Source organism: Neofelis nebulosa, chromosome 3 (genome assembly GCF_028018385.1).
Source record: "Neofelis nebulosa isolate mNeoNeb1 chromosome 3, mNeoNeb1.pri, whole genome shotgun sequence".
Classification (NCBI taxonomy): Eukaryota; Metazoa; Chordata; class Mammalia; order Carnivora; family Felidae; genus Neofelis; species Neofelis nebulosa.
In genome coordinates, this window is record NC_080784.1 from 75,376,375 (window position 1) to 75,394,561 (window position 18,187).

Here is an 18,187-nt window from a genome sequence, read left to right on the forward strand (position 1 = left end):
TGATTAAAGTAGAAGGGCCCCCAGTGACCACCAAGCCGGAGGCAAACAAGCTCATGAAGCCACCCACCTCAAAATAGCCACAGACCCTAGCCGACCAACGGGCAACTTACAACCGGGCACAGGTACCAAAAAAGGAAAATTCCATGCGTTCCCCTACCTCCTCACTCCCCACTTTAACTATAGCCCCCCACCCACCGGACAGTCTCTCCTCCACTGTCCTGCCCACTGCTCCCTTGTAGTGTATTCAATGAACTTCTATTGCCTGTGTTCTGTCTTGGGTGAGTCCTTTCACCACTCATGCCCTGGTCTTCACCAGATCGGGCTGCCCCACAAAAGGTTCCACAGTGCGGGGAGAAGTTAGTTTTTTGTGACTAAAATTCTACGTGTAAAGGATTTCTTACATGGGTGATATGATCGCCAGCCTTAGGGAAACTTGTGCTGGTGAGCCAGAGAGGTATGGTGGCTGTGGGGACACTTTTTATTCTTTGCTTAGAGGATCGGTAGGGAAAGTTCTCTGGGATTTCGACAGCAGTTATTCTGATGCCATGTGTAAATATTGTCTTTTTGAGTTGCTTGCTTGGGGCCAAGCTTTCAGTGAAAGTTGCTGAAGTGACAGAAGCTGTGACAGAAAATGATTTAGTGGCATCACATACTTATTTTTGAGGTTGAAGACTTTGTACTCGAATCCACGTCAATAGGTCTCTCGCTTTGTATTCTTGCTTGCCACAGAGATTGTGAAGTTTTACTCAAACTTCAGGTGACACGAAGGCCATAGAGGGAGAGCAGCTAAGATGAAAGTCTTCAGACACTTTAAATTGCTATGGAAGGTGTTTGAGTATCTGTACCTGTCTGACTCATTTAGAATATGGAGAATGAGCGATTTTAAACTTTATGACTTGGGTTTACATTGGAGGGGAACGGCAGGCGAATGTAATTTTAAAGCAGATGTGTGAATTTAGTACACATATAATTTGGCCCGTTTCCTTTGGCAGGGACAAAGGAAAAATGGCCCTGTTATACAGTAGGATACATTGTTGTTCTCCCTGTCAGGACTGAGGGGCTTATCAGGCGCTAAGACAGAAATGCACTGTGAGTCTCCAGGAAGATGGCCTGTTGGCTCCATCCACATTTTTTTCTTTTACTCAAGGTTTCTAAAGAACCTGCTGTCCCGAGAGTCTGTCATGTGTCAGAAACAGGATTAGATGTGGTGGACAAATAGGGAAGTTTGACCTTCCTCGATCACAGGGAGTTTACACACTTATGCATGTGAAAACAAAACGACGGGGTTAAAGCCCGATAGGTAAATTCCCAGCGAATGGTACACATAGCCGTCATTTGCTCAGGGGAAGGTCTTGTCAGAAGTTCAGTGTGTGGGAGCCTGCAATGAGAACTCATGGGCTGGGACAGCCAGGCCTACTTCCTCATCTGGGCTACCTTTGGGGCTTTGGGGTTTCTGGAGGCTTTGAACGTACACGGTCCATCTTTCTTGGTGCCAGTTGTACGTAAGACTTGAAAGGAAGATTTTTTTATATTAAAATAAACGCAACAGTTTAGAGCATGTGGTTTGCAGCCATGTGAAAAACAGATGACTACCCTTTAAATACTTGTCCCACTTGAGGTGGGACAGCGGGAAGGCCCTAGATCCCTGGGGCAGTTCATTCCCCTCCGTCAGGAGGGTTTGAGAAGCACCGATGAGAGATTAGGAAAGGCCAACTCTTCGAAGCGTCCTCTCCTTTCCCCAGGGACTGAGTGGGTTTAGGGAACAATGGTTTCAGTTGGGTGGATAGAGGCATCTGGCGTGCTGGGATTCTTGAGTGAGATGGACTCATAATTAAATGCAAAGAATTCAGCACGACTTGAAGTGTTTTGTCGTTAGAGTTAGTTTAGGGCGGGGAGAAGAGTTCTACACATAGAGACTAAAAACTGATCACAGGAAATGTAAGAAAGGTGTTCAAAAGTTTAAACTACAACAAGTAAACCACAGGTTAAAGTTTCTCAGGGTCTGTAAGGGCCTTAACAAGTAGGATTTCCAGGTGCCTACCCTGCTATGGAGCAGACAAGAGGGAGGAGGCCCGAATCAGCATGTCACTAAGTAATGTCCCCTGGAGTCACAGATTCCATCTAAAAGCTGCAAACTGGCTCTGATATATCCTAGGAATACTGAGAACAGAGTCTGAGCACCACGTGAGGCTACTGATTTTCATAGTAAACATATGCCAACATATACCAAAAAGCCTGTGATAATTTTTTGAAACTGTCACATATGATTTTAATTATTAGGAATTTCTCAATAATTTACCCAATTTCCCCTTTCCACACGTCATGCTACAGTCTCGCTAGTCTACACCCTGACCCTGCAACATCGCATTTGTTACGTATGTTTTCTCTCCAGAATGACCTCATGCTGAGACAAAAACTAATTTATTCCTTATGTTTTCAAACTTTTCTATTCCATTAACAGTTTCTCAGCTAATTGTGTCTGCTTCCTATTTTCACAGACTTCGACAATAGGCTCAGCTTCTTCTGATTCTGTTTTCTCTTTGGATCAGCTCTTGGACATCCCGCCTGGCCCCTAGCTACCACAGTTTTCTATTATACCCAAAACGCTGTCTTTGGAAATACTCAGCAGGATCCAACAGAGCTAACCAAAGGTGCTCGGGGAAAATGAGACATTTTGAAGTTATGGTGTTCCATCACAGTGCACAGCACGTGCCAGGGGGCCTGTGTGAACTCACACACCTGTTGATCGACCTCACTTCTAAACACGAACCCAGCTGGAGTCAAGTGAAAGCCCTGTGTGTTTATCCCCATGTTCCAAGCCCCAGGTCTCACTAACAGCAAGTCAGAAATGTTTTACTCAACAGTTTATTGGTTTTTCTCACCCCATTATTACATACACACTCATTGTCAGTTTAGGAAATATGGAAAACTAGTAAAATTAAGTCACCTTGAAGCCCCATCACTCAAGCGGGGCAAATTTTCAAGACCTAAAAACTAGGGTTCTAAAAGATTCCTACTCAGTTTAAAGGCTTTAAGAGATGTAAAACAGAGTGAGTTAAGAAAGAGGTTATACAGGCAATGAGTAATTTGACTGGGTTATCACAGGAAATCAGGAACGTACCAAAATAGATTTTTGACTTCTGGTTAACAAGGTTTGGGAACACATGATTGCATAAACAATACTGCCCATAAAATGAATCTTAACCGTTAAAAACGTTCAGATAGTATTTCTTTCACTGCTACCTTATTTTTCATGAGTCTACTAGGAACCAAGCCTCAGATGAACAAAAGTACCTCTGCGAATGCTCAAAAAGCTAGTAAACACTAAACTTCATGCATGCCATTCAACCCAACTTTGTTCTGAACACGTTACATGTCCCAGGCAGGGAGATCCAGCTTTTATGGGGTTTTGAAAATTATTTGGCAGGGGTGGGTAGTGCTAAGGGAAGAAAAAATACATAATATATTTTACTTTTGAAAACGTAGGGGCAGCTGGGTGGCTCAGTCAGTTGAGCATGGGGCTCTTGGTTTTGGCTCAGGTCATGATCTCAGGGTTGATGGGTTTGAGCCCCGCATCAGGCTCTGCACTGACAGCTTGCTTGGGATTCTCTCTCTCCCTCTCTCTGCTCCTTTCCCACTCATGCTCTCAGTGCTCGCTCTCTCTCAAAAAAAATTAACTTAAAAAAATTAAAAAGAAAGTATAAAAAAAGAGAAAGGAAGGAAGGAAGGAAGGAAGGGAGGGAGGAACTATGTGAACATGTTCCTCAGCTCCTTCCCAGGGCCTTGGGAAGTGAGGATGAGAGAACGTGTTCAGGTCTGTGCAGGTGGGGGAAGGGATAGGAAAACCTTCCCAGATCAGGGGTACCCAGGCAGAGAGACATCTGGAAGAAGCATAGAGGAAATCTCCAGGCTCAAGGAACAATGGTGGGAAACAAAGACTTCAACCAACTTCATTAATAAATGAATACAAATTTAAAGAAGTATAGAATACCAACTGGGGCCTCAGATTAAATATTAACAAAAATACTGATACTTAGTATTGGGAAGGTTGTGGGGAAACCAGCAATCCTAAGACACTTGCAAGAGAGTATAAACTGGAACCGCGTTTCCAGAGGACAATTAGGGAATATTTTTCAAAGGCTTTAAAACCCGCCCACGTTTTGACCCAGCAATTTCGGTTCTAATATGGAAAGTATCCTAAAGAAATGACTGCACAAGTATTCAAAGATGTAGATGTTTTTCCTTTCAAATAAACTCTATATATAAAGTATGAGACCTGGGGCGCCTGGGTGGCGCAGTCGGTTAAGCGTCCGACTTCAGCCAGGTCACGATCTCGCGGTCCGTGAGTTCGAGCCCCGCGTCGGGCTCTGGGCCGATGGCTCGGAGCCTGGAGCCTGTTTCCGATTCTGTGTCTCCCTCTCTCTCTGCCCCTCTCCCGTTCATGCTCTGTCTCTCTCTGTCCCAAAAATAAATAAAAAACGTTGAAAAAAAAATTAAAAAAAAAAAATAAAAAATAAAGTATGAGACTTTAAATTATGGAATGTTCATATAATGAACTACAAAGCAGTCATTACAAGTGATATAATTAAACACAGGCACAAAAAGACAGTTACAATATAGGAAGGTTAAAATCAAGTTACACTAACACAAAAAAAATATCTCCGCCCCCAAGTTCATAGTAGCATTACTTACAATAGCCAAGACATGAAAACAACCTAAGTGTCCACTGATGGATAAATGGATAAAGAGGTGTGACACACACATATACACTAATAGAATGTGATTCAGCCATAACAACAACAAAAAAAAAACAAAAAAAAACAAGGAAATCCTGCCATTTGCAACAATATAGGTGGACCCTGAGCATTTTACATTATGCTATGTAAAATAAGTCAGAGAAAAGACAAATACTGTATGATCTCACTTATAGGTAGAATCTAAAAAACTCATTGAAAAAGAGATCAGATTTGTGGTTACCGGGGAGGAGGAATCTGAAGGAGGTGTTTAAAAGATACAAACTTCCAGTAATAAGATAAAGAACTACTGTGTAATACACAGTGTGATGGCTACAGTCAACATTGCAGTATAAGATATAAGAACGTTGTTAAAAGAGTAAATCCTAGAAGTTATTCTCATCACAAAGAAAAAAAAATTATTTTCTTCTATTTTTATTGTATCTATAGGAGATGACGGAGATGATGGATGCTAACCAAACCTACTGCTGTAATCACAACATTCATAAGTCACACCATCATTCTGTCCACCTTAAACTTTTACAGTGGTGTATGTCAATTATTCCTCAATAAAACTAGAAAAAGGAAAAAAAATAAAATTACAAAACTGTATGTCTCAATCCCACTTAAAAATATATAGTAAAAATAATACATCCTATTAATGGAAAAAAGTTCTGGCAGGATACATTAAAACCTTACAGTATATGGCTGACTCTTGAACGATGTGGGGGTTGTTCCCATGCAGATGAAAATCTACATATAATTTTTGACTCCCCAAAAACTTTACTAATAGACTCCTGTTGACCTTACTGATAACATAAACAGTTGACTAATGTATATTTTGTATGCTATAAGTATTGTATTCTTACCAAAAAGGTAAACTCGGGAGAGGAAAATGTTACTAAGAAAATCATAAGGAAAATACATTTACAGTACTGTACTGCATTTATTGAAAACAAAAATCCATGCATAAGTGGGCCTATGCATTTCAAACCGAAGATGTTCAAGGGTCAACTGTACAAACCAAACAATAAAGATACAATTAATCCAATTAAAAATGGGCAAAGGGTTTGAATAGATATTTCTCCAAAGAAAATACACAAATGGCCCCTAAGCACATGAAAAGATGCCAAACACAACTTGTCATTGAAGAAATGCAAATCCAGGGGCACCTGGGCGGCCAAGTCAGTCAAGCATCCAACGCTTGATTTCAGCTCAGGTCATGATCTCAGGGTTTGTGAGATCGAGCCCTGCATCCAGCTCTGCAGTGACAGCACGGAGCCTGTCTGGGATTCTCTCTCTCTGCCCCTCCCCTGATCACATGTGCACGTGCTCTCCCTTTTTCTCTCTCTCAAAATAAATAAACTTTAAAAAAAAAAGAAATGCAAATCCAAACCACAATAAGATATCACTTCACATCACATCTAGCATGATTATAATCAAAACGTCAGGTAATTAAATGCTGGTGAGGATGTGGAGAAATCGGAACCTTTCCTACCTTGCTGATGGGAATGTAAAATGGCACAGACACTTGGCAAAGAGTTTTGACAGTTCCTCAAAATGTGACACATAGAGTCACATATGAACCAGCAATTATACCCTTAGATATATACCCAAGAGAATTGAAAACACATGTCCACACCAAAACCCATACACCAATCCATGTTCATAGCAGCATTATTCATCATAGCCCCCGAACTGGAAACATCCCAAATGCACATCAACTGAGGAATACATAGACAAAATCAGTATATCCATACAAGGCATATTATTTGGTAATACAAAGGAATGAGGCTATATGCTACAATGTGGGTGAACCTCAAAAACATTAAGCTAAATGAAACAGTCAAAAGACTGCACATTGTATGATTCCATTCGTATGAAATGTTCAGAATAAGCGAATCTACAGAGACAGAAAATAGAGTAGTGCTTGCCAAGGACTGGAGCGGAGGTAATGGGAAGTGGCTGGTAGTGAGCGTGAGGTTTCTTTTTGGGGTGATGAAAATGTTCTAAAATTAGACTGGGGTGATGGCTGCACAACCGCTAGCATGCCAAAAGCCACCGAACGGTACACCTTAACAGGTGCATCTACATGGGACTGTATGAACTGTGAATTGCATCTAAATAAAGCTATTTTTAAAAATACAATAATGGGGCACCTGAGTGGCTCAGTCAGTTAGGCAGCTGACTCGATTTTAGCTCAGGTCATGATCTCACTGTTCGTGAGATGGGGCCCCACCTCAGGCTCCATGCTGACATTTCACAGAGCCTGCTTCTAATTCTCTCTCTCCTTCTCTCTCTCCCCCTCCCCTGCTGGCACTCGCTCTCTCTGAAAATAAATAAACTTAAAAAAACCACAATAGTTATTTCAGTACTTTATGGTGGCTTTAATTTTCTTACGAAAAAAAAATTTTAACAGGCATTACACATACCAGCTGGACCAGAGTAAATACCCACTTTGATTTCCTATTATAAAATGGGGACAGTGATGGTACCCATTTTAATACTACCTAGCTCACAGTTGCATTTGTAGAGGGCTTTAAAGAATATCTAGCATAAAGCAAGCATTCAAAAATTAGCTATTTTGATTATAAACTTTAAAAAAAACCAAACTACTGTATCTTCACTTTGAAAACACAAGCATGCCCTCCTACTTACATCGCAACCGTTCTTTTATTTATTATTATTTTTAATGTTTATTTATTTCTGAGAGAGAGAGACAGAGCGTGAATGGGGGAGGGGCAGAGAGAGAGGGAGACACAGAATCTGAAGCAGGCTCCAAGCTCTGAGCCGTCAGCACAGAGCCCAACGTGGGGCCTGAACTCATGTACCACGAGATCATGACCTGAACCGAGATCATGACCTGAACCAAAGTCGGACGCTTCACCAACGGAGCCACCCAGGTGCCCCACCTCACTACACATTCTTGATTTGTTTCCCATCATTTAAGAAGCAATTCTCCTCTCAGCTGAGACAAATGCCAAGTACAAGGCAACCGAGATGCCAGAGTAAGATGGCAAATAATTAATGACATCCTCTGGTCCTATCACATAGCATTTGCTATTGTGTAGGCCCCACACCAAGTGCTTTCGTGCCTGCTAATAAACCTCAACACCATCCTGAGAAAGGTACCATCAGTCTCGTTTTACAGAGAAGGAAATTAAAGCTTGTACAGATTATTTGGCCAAAGATGCCCATGGCCAGAGGCTGAGGGATTCAGATTCACCATTAAGCTTCCAAAGCCTGGGTGGTGTCTTATGTGAGGGAAAATTGGTACCTGAAAAAACAGCTACTCAAAGGAAGCCACTTAAAATCCACAAGAGTAAGAGAGAGATGGGGAAAAAAAAAAAAAAAAAAAAAAAGAGAGACTTATCTGGGACTTGACATCCTAAAAAACAAAACTAACTTATAAAACTAAGCATTTTTATATTTAACAAATATTGTTGTAATCCCAACCAGGTCCTAAGTAAGTCTCAGTAGGAACAAAGAATGAGTTAAGAGTTGAGAATTTTTAGCATAATTCTTGACAAATAGTAGTATGATATGATATAGAGGGAGATACACACAGGTAAATTTTTGCAAAAATATTTAAGGGCCATAGTAATTTGCATAAGGACATCTCTTAATGTTTTGACATTTAAACCACCCTCTTTTGAAGCATCAAATACATCACCCTTTGTCAATTCTTCTTCGACAGCCAACACAAAGACACTGGCTACCGACCAAATGGGAAATGAGTGGTATAGAAGCTAGCACTAAGCAGGAAGACATGTTTGAATGGAGACCAATTTTACAAGGGTTGTATTTTTTTAATATTTTTACATTATGACAGTTTCTGAAACACTAGTATTGGAATTCAGAACAAATATAAGAAAACAAGAATATCGATACTGTTTTCCCCACTACCTAATCTGCTCACAAAATATAACACTTTCTGCCTTACTGCAATCCTCAGTTTACCCGTTTGCTATTTTCTGGTTATATCTTTCCAAAACCATCAACCCAAAAATGACAGAGTGGATCTACCCTTCTAGATCTCCTATGCACCCAGCATAGAGACCTAGAACCAACAGAAATAAGCTTTTGTGGTCAAGTCTTAACAATTTTCTCTAATAAGTTCACAAATGTGCTCTGACAAAAGCAACAAGAAAAGGATATTCCCCCTTAACATGACTGTCTACAAAGTAACTGTAAATTTAAGCAGCTTGTTAGCGATAGAGCCATAATTAGACCACAGAATATCCAGACCCTTTCTCAGGGCTTCAACTACTTCCTTATGCATTCCCAATCTCTCTAGACTCTTTGAGAACTAAAACCACCAGTAAAAAAAAAAAACAAAAACAAAAAAAAAACACAAAGAAAAGAAAATTAGCAGAACATGAAGACATGTCTGCGTGTAACAAACTGGTTAAGTTAAAACCCCATTAAGTGATGGTAGCTACACTTGTGAACTTGTGTAGAGTAACATACGGGCTTGTGGAATCACTACGTTGTACACCTGAAACTAATATAACATTGTGTGTCAACTATACTTCAAAAGAATGTTAAAAAGATTTTGTTTAGAAAAACAAAACCTATTAACATCTACTGATAACACAAACGGCCTGCATATCTACATAACACCTCTAACAGAGATTCCTGTTATGCAGGAAGAAGGCAGAAGACACGGAGATGTCAGGAATGGCATAAAGGCTCAACGAGGAAGTGATCTTAGAAAACAGTGCATTTTTGGACATCCTATTACAGTTTGGCAACTATCTTTTTTTATTAAAATATTGCTGAGAGGCTTAAAAATATCCAGTTATATCATCTTTCCATATATTTTAACCAAGGAAAAAAATAAATAACCCTGTCTTCCTCATCACCCTTGTCCCCACAATAGGCCTGACCCAGGGCTCTTCACCATTTTAAAGTTAACATTCAAAATTTCACACTGTAATCTCAAATGGTTGCAAAGAATATAATTTCCGGCATACTGTAAATACTGAGTTGTAAATAAAACTACTATATCACTTTTAAATACATCTATTCTAGTCTAAGTTCCATCAGCATTTTTCACATACCACATCCATTTAAAAAAGTAAATGAATAAAATCTTCAAACGTTGGAAATTGTGCACCATTTCCCTTTCTCCTTGATCTCATCTTTCCATTCTACTTTCCCTACAGTATTATGTCTTAATATACTTTTATGCCTACATGCCCATCTTACCTCTCTGCAAATTGAGATTTACATATTTAACCATAAAATTCAGTGTTAAAAGTTTCTTCTAAATTGAGTGCAATACAATTACTATTGTAAGGTCAAAAGTGACCCAAAAAATAATATAATTATTCAATATAAGCAATATTTTATTGGAAATGTATGTGTATCTTAATGATATGGATGGGACTCTTCCTCTCATTAGTTCATTCTCTGTAGATTATTATTACTGGAAGGAGACAAGATTCCACATGAAATCTATTATATTTAGCTATTACAGATGTAGGCATTGAAAATATGGGTTTGCATAAATATGTAGATGGAAATGGGAAAAGATTTTTCTAGCAAAGAGTAATAATATGCATCCATGGGTGTAAGATTTAAGAACTTATTAGCTGACCACTCAATAAGCCTTCTCTCAATTTTATGGACAGTAAACAATGGGAAACTTACTTGCAAAAGGATCATTTTCCATTACGGTCATTGTCTTACTCAGCAGTCACACCAATATTTTCATTATCCCTCTGCTTGGCACCTTGATGATTAGGGGTAAGTGTGAGGTGTACCTTCCCTTTAAAGATAAGTCATTCCAAAGGAGAACCAGCAGACTGCCTGGGTCACAAGCATTTTCTGAGGCAGGTCAATTTTAGGACTGATTACTTTCAAGGTCTAAGAATCTGAAATTGAATCTCTTTAAATTATAGGTGCCTGTGTCTCCCTTGAAACGGCTTCAAAGTACCCCCAGACATGCATCCTCTTGGATCTGAAGGCCAATGCTCTAAGACTCCTACATGGATAGACCTCAAGTTCAAAGGCAGATGGGAACGACAAAGAAGCACAAGATAAAGATTAAAAAAAAAAACTGTGCAAAGCCTGATTTCTAATTTGGGCTGTTTCATACATATTGTCTTTAACAAATTTGAGTCAGGTATCAAAATCTTAATATCAAGGTATGTTTTCCCATCCTTTCAAATCATCAGATGCGCTTTTGTTTTAAAATGAAAAGTTAGCCTTATTCAAAATGAACACTGTCATCCCTTTCCTGACAGATCATATTCCAGTTAGCAAGATCAAAACAAGGGCATCATAAAAGCAGCTGTCAGTCTATTACAAAGCAATACCAAAGCAGCAGTTTCAACTTTGGCTGCACATATTCTGATTCAATTATTTTCGGGTGGGGCCAGTCACAGCAGTAGTAAAAAAACAAAAACAAGAAACAAAAAAACTCCCCAGGTGATTCTGAAGTGTGACCAGGGTTGAGAACCAAAGAACTAATACCTAAATATTAAAATTAGTTTTTAATTACGGAGGAGTGATGTTTATTTCTCACCTGTAGATTAACCCAAGGTTAATCTATTTTAATTTTTAAAATATATTATTAATACTTTAAAAAGCATTTTAGGTATCAGAGTTCTATGGAGATAAAACGCACCATCTTCTTAACTTATTAAAAGAGGCATCTTTTTTCTACTCTTTTTTTTTTTGAGTAGTTGACACACAATGTTACACTAGTTTCAAGCGTACAACACAGTGATCTGATAAGTTTATACATTATGTTCTCTGAATTTATAGGTCTGATTATGCTAAAAGAGGCCATCTAAAGCAAACATAAAATAACATTCCTCAATTCAAAGAAACCTACGAGATACATGATTAATCGATCTCCACTGGGAATCTGTTTAGTGGATTATATTATCTACAATACAGATGTGAGAAGAAAACATTAAATGAGAACCTAGGAATTTAGGAACCTAGCACATTGCTTAGTACACAGTAGAAACTCAGCAACTGTGCGTTACGCATTCTGAACTGAGGATTCGTATGGAACGTGTACACAATTTTCTATCTTTACATCTCCAGTCTTCATAGCCTTCCTTCATTTGATTTATTGTGACTTCTCAGATTAGAAAAAAATATGTTCTGGGGCGCCTGGGTGGCTCAGTCAGTTAAGTGTCCGACTTAGGCTCAGGTCATGATCTCACGGTTTGTGAGTTCGAGCCCCACATCGGGCTCTGTGCTCACAGCTCAGAGCCTAGAGCCTGCTTCGGATTCTGTGTCTCCCTCTCTTTCTGCCCCTCCCCTGCTCATACTCTCTCAAAAATAAATGAAACATTAAATTAAAAAAAAAAAAGAAAAGAAAAAAATATTTTCAAACTCATGTACAATATACCCACCAAAATTTGATATCTGAACACTACAATGTTTCTAAGTTTCCTGGCTCAAATCTTAGAGCTTTTTTTAAATCACAAAAATATTATAAGCATATAGTAAATACAACATACAGTAGGGTACAAACCGCCTATTATCTGCATACACCCAACCATCCCTATGTCACACCCAAATCCATTCCCCAGAGGTAATGCTGAATGATATCTGATTCCCACTCCCCCACCCCACACCATTTCCTTATTCTAACCATCATTAAAGTGTGATTTATTCCTTCTTTCATACTCTCCTTAAATCCATTCTTACATCCTACTAAATCTCTTCTAGTTCCCACTGGACTATGCAGTGGTCTTTTAGCTGCTTTCCCAGCCTCTAGGCTATTTTCCCCAACAATCCACTCCACAGGAGGTGTCAGGTTCTTAGCTGCCAATCACAAAATCCATTCTACACGTTTTAAAAGCATTTATGGCAGTAGGGTAGTAGGTTACAGCCAGTCCAAGGATCTAGGCTGAATCACGTTGCAGAACTGGTCTGGTAAGGGAGCAGCTACCATCACCAATTAGAAGACATTTGTCTTCTAAAGTATCACCTTGACCATAGTCTTCCTACGAAAGAAAAAGCAAGTATAGCAGACATGGAGACGTGCTAGCCAGACAGCCACCAACCCGAAAACATGCCCTTCAAAGGGCAGCCCACATCAAGTGACTGATGAAGACAAGGCTACAAAAGCCCAACCATTTGTGCCCAACACCAGCCCTGATGGGCCATAAACACTCCAAAGCTGCCTGTGGTGCTGGCCTCGGCTTTGCAGACCTGTCCTGAAGTTTTTCCTCTCCCTGTGCCCAACCCTGCTTCTGCCCCCTCCCTGCCACAAGTGTTAATCCTTCATAAATATCCTGTACACCAACTCGGTCTCAGCAACTGCTTCTAAGGAACACACACTGTGACAGAAAACAACCTCTAAGAGCTTCCAATTACATGTACAGGGAAGGTTTTCATTCTCCCATCGCTGCCCCTTCCTCCATTTTAGCCTTAGATCTGCAAACAAAATAGGAAACGCTCAGGCTCCGTCACCTTGCTGACATTTCCCCCATCATTCTTGCTTAAATGAAGTTCACCCTCTAAAAGATTCCTCAGTGTGGGCTCCAAGGTACATTATTCCCTGACTTTGTGTATGTTTAAAGCTATTTTTCTGGCCTTCATACGTGAAGGACAGCTTGGCTGAATACAAATGCATGGTTATCACTTTCCATAAGATCTTCCGAAAATGCAGCTCCACTATGACAAATAAGTCATTTTGAGAAATGTGATGATGGTCAAATATTTTTAGCCCTTGTCTATCATTTCATCTTTTCGCAAGCAGTCCTTGAGAATGTGGTTTTCTTTTCTCTTAAGTCTAATACTTTACCTAGACTGTATCTCCGAGTTGTTCATTTTGGGTTAATTTCCCTAGGTATCTGATGGGTTCTTCCAATTTACAGATTAGGTCTTCTTTTCCTTTCAGAAAGTTTTCTTGGATTTTAAACATTAGTATCACTGCACAATTCTGTTTCTCTTCTTCACAGCCCAATTATACATAAGTTGTTGTTTCTTTGCTACCAAATCTTCTACTCCCAACACTTTCCCTCTGATCCTTTTTGCTTCATGGAATAGTTTAATTCCTCAGGCAAGAATTCAAGCTATCAAAACCTGGTACAACCTTTCTAGAAAACTTATGTTTGACACAGCAAAATAGGCCCAGTGCTCTGGCCATGCTCCCCCTCCCCGCTCCTAGCATCCTGAGCACACCCTACTCACTTCCAGATGCCTCTCCTTCCTTTCAGGTCCTCATCCACTTATGTCATGAGCCACTCACTCACCATTCTCATTCCAAATTGTCTGAATTCTTATGATTTTATCACCCAATTCATTTTAGTGGTATAAGATATTTTAGCTGGGTGAAACAATTGTAGTACTATCTCATACTAATAGCAGGTCCCGGCCTCATAACTTAGACCCCAAACAGATCAAGAACTTGAGTACTAAGAAACAGGACAACATTTTTCTTCTCCCCTTCAGTACATAATATGCTTTCAAATACTAATTCAAATGATGCACAAACATGTGTTTATTCACATTGTAATTAAAGACAGAATTTATAGTTTTAGAGTTCATTAAAGACTAGTATTATTTATTTGCAAGTATTTATGAACACAGAATACACCTAAGTTGTCTTTATCCTCCCATCAGGGTCCCCTGACACTTACTCTACATCCCTATAGTCTGCACCTAGCCAACCCTGTCCTCTCCTCCCACATGGCCCCTGAACCCTAACCTCTGTTCTTACTCAGCAAGGCTGGTCACTCTGGAAAAACAAGCTGAGATTCAAGTGAATGCATCCATCCTTGACAATGGCATGTTGCCAGTGGTAAATGTGATGAAGAGGCAAAAAGTCAAGGATTATGTTTTTCATATATCCTAAATTTCATTCATTTGTAAAAAAAAAAAAAAAAAAGATTTTGTAGAAACAAATCTTTATAACCCAGTTAAAAGAATCATAACATTTTGCTAGTTCTATGGGATAAATTAATGATCATTTATAAGAAAATTTTATTACAACTCAGACTAACCAAGCAACAAAATAATTATCATCTTAATAAGCCAATTTTTCTCTTGAGGAGGATAAAACAAAGAAACAAAACATTTAGCCTTCATCATACATGTAAAAGCAAAGTCCTCCGTATGTGTATTATAAACAATGTATTTTGAAAAGCAGTGAGTTTTCTGTTTTCTTTTCTTATTAAAGATTTGTTTCTAGGCTCGGCTACAACTCTTTCATAACATAACCTTACATTTCATGACCTTTAATCATTTTCAAAGCACTTTATAACCAGTGTCTTATTACTACTTGCAGTAAGGCTGGCAGAGCAGACATTAGCCTTATTTTGCTTCTTGTAGCAAAATACTCAGAAGTCAAATAACTTGCCCCAAATCATGCCACTAGTAACCTGCAAGACCCCAGTTCTCTGACTCCTGGTCCTGGCTCTGGCCACAAAACCAAATTAAGGCATTAATTTAGTACATACCCAATGGTTTTTTCTTAACTATTAACATTTCAGTTTATCCAATACTATATCCTAACAGATTTTTCAAAGCTATATCCTAGTAGTTGTATAATGTCTGAATTTGAAAAATGATAGTAACTCACAGAATGCACTCATTTTGTTGTACTTCAAATGGCCCATTTGTGCCACTTAACCTTAATTCTTTCCCATTTAATATGGTTAATTCTGTCCTGGTTTATGTTTAAAAGCCATGTTATATACTCCAAGGGCAGGAAGGAATAACCAGATCCCTGAAATGTGAAAAATCCCTTGCATTCTAAAAATGATTAAGGGAAAAAGTGAATTAAACAAGAAAGTTATAGCAATGGAAAACATCACATGAACATTTGCTAAGTGTTAAGGTTCTTGAAAAGTTTCCTAAGTGAGAAAGCACTCTCCAAGTTAAGTATGAGAAACTGAAATTATGTCTTTGTTTTAATGCACAGTTTATAGGGCTTAAGATTAACCTTTAGGCATCTCCTAGTTGTTCTAACTAAAAATAAATCTCAAGTATTTGGGTCAATAGAAATAAACATGGTCAGGAAGACTTGGGGGGTGGGTAGAGATCATCTGGCAAGATAAGACCTTGCAATAACCGGCTTTCTAGAAATTTTGTTATCTAGGAACAAGGTCATGGACCCCACAGCTATCCTCCAAACAGAAGGAAATAATGTGAAAAATCTAAGATGTAGATTTCCCTGGAGTGACAGCAGAGTTAGCACTCCCAGGGCAGAGAGATCAAGTAACAAGAAGTTACGAACACCAAATGCTATAACTGTCTCTAACAGTCAAAGCAATCTGCACAAATTGTCTCCATACCAGGATAATGTATGACTAATACCAGCCTCACAAGATGGTCCTAGTAATTTCTAATTTTCCCCTAATCTGCAGATCTTTTCAAAAGTAATGTTGAGCTGAGTATTTTCAGCAGGGCACGTTTAAATGCATGTCAGCCATACTAAAAGCTTCTGTGGTTGAATGCCCAGTTTAACACGTAATAATTCACAAGTCAACCACAGTAGAATATGTTAATGGATCTTTGTGTTAAATCCCAAAGAGCTGGAGCAAATCTTGTATTCCAAAAGTTGAGGATCTAACGTATTGATAAGTAAAGGCCTCTTGTGACAAAGGGAACGCTAGCTGCCAACATCAATAGCCATTCTCCCTTCCTCCTTAAAAGTCATTCTTAACTACCCACGTGGCTGCAGAGTAGGTTCCTTTTCCCAGGTGACCTTGCAACTGAGATGCAATCATGTTGACTCAGTTCTGGAAACAAGATGTATGTTGGAATTCTGAGGCTACTTCCAAGAAGTTACCTTAAAGGGAGGCTGAAGGCCAAATGCCACGGCAGCTCCTTCCTCCTTCCTAGAGGGGATATGAACAGGACCCTGCAGGCTGAGCAGTCATTTTGAACTGGCAGACAGAGAAGCCGAACCTTGATGACCATGGAGCTATCACCTGAGCTCTGGCCGGTTCACTGCTCTCTCAGATGAGCCGTCTAGAGGCAAACTTCTATCTCGTTTACTCCACTTCTATCTTGTTCATGCCACTGGGTTTTCTGTCTCGTGAAGCTGATCCTAATCCTGATACACTTCTTCACCATCATCGTAATAGCAGGAATGGTCAGAAGGGGAGTTCCTACCATGTGTCAGAAAATACTCTACATACATTATTAACTTTAATACTTGCACAACCTCGGGAAGTGCATGTGCTAAGCCCCATGTCTCCAGTCAGGCATCCAGTGTAGAGGATCAGAGTCCCGGCTGTGGTGTCTTCATCAGTGAACTATTCCCTGGCAAACCCCACCCACCCTCCTCCTTAAATCTTTGAGACTCTTCTCTTTATCCCTGTCATGCTGGCATTTCATAATATGCTTGGGCCCCCTCATCTTTCATGTTATAGGCTTTCCTCTGGCTCCTCCATCAGTTACCATCTTCATCCATTTTCAATATTTGAAATTGAAATTTCTTAACAACTGACAGCTCCTCTCCCAAACACGTATTCACTATGGGCTTTTTCTACCTTTTAAATTTCTGTCCTATTAAATCAGGTCCTGGGAGAGACCACTAAGTCATGTGGTCACTCTGGAATCGATTGTCACAATTAGGAATAAATGAGCATGTGCACACATTCGGCTCAATAGGCTAAGGTAGGTCCAAATCAACAAAACGGAATCTTAACAAGACCAAATGTAAGTACTTAAAGGTTTGTTTTTTTTCCTAAAGAAGGCAATTAACTACTTAAGTATATGTTGAGAAAGAGAACCTAATAGTTCCTGGTAAAAAGAAGAAAAAGAAAAAAAGAAAAGGGAAAGAGAAAGAGAGAGGCTTAAGGGGTTTGTTTTGTTTGTTTTGTTCTTGGTTTTGTCTGGCCATAAAATCAACATGGTCCTGGTGGGGACAGACTGATACAAGTACTAATGAAAACTTAATCCTCATTAAAATAAACAGATCCCGGGGCGCCTGGGTGGCTCAGTCGGTTAAGCAGCCGACTGCGGCTCAGGTCATGATCTCAGGTCATGATCTCGCGGTCCGTGAGTTCGAGCCCCGCGTCGGGCTCTGTGCTGACAGCTCAGAGCCTGGAGCCTCTTTCAGATTCTGTGTCTCCCTCTCTCTGACCCTCCCCCATTCATGCTCTGTCTCTCTCTGTCTCAAAAATAAATAAACGTTAAATAAAATTAACAGAGCCCAAACCAAAAACAAACAAACAAAAAAATCTCAAAAAAAAAGTTCGGATGAAATTAACATTAGAACTGAAGAAAAGTGAGGAATAATTTAGCCTGAAGAAAGTAAGAAAATAACACTTAGGTATAATCAACCTAGAGATGAGATTTGCTAACGGTGTCCAGATCTGTCCACAACTGCCATCTGCCTGATGACAGAGAGCAGATTCGGTCTGTGTTGCTTCGGAAGGCAGACTGGAAATCAACTGGTGGAGGGCCTAAGACGGCAAACATGAAATCACAAACATCAGCTTAACAATGAGAGAGGCTCACAAACGGAA

At 39.6% G+C, this 18,187-nt stretch overlaps 1 protein-coding gene and 1 long non-coding RNA gene across 3 annotated transcripts in view; both read right to left on the reverse strand.

Annotated features, from left to right (window-relative positions):
* TMEM131L (transmembrane 131 like) overlaps positions 1 to 18,187 on the reverse strand; it is a 171,753-nt gene that overhangs the window by 119,372 nt on the left and 34,194 nt on the right. The window lies entirely within an intron of this gene.
* Positions 472 to 10,655, reverse strand: LOC131506970 (uncharacterized). The gene is made up of 2 exons (XR_009259250.1): positions 4,528 to 10,655; positions 472 to 4,276 (listed from the first exon to the last, which is right to left on the reverse strand). It is a non-coding gene; the product is annotated as an uncharacterized LOC131506970 (long non-coding RNA).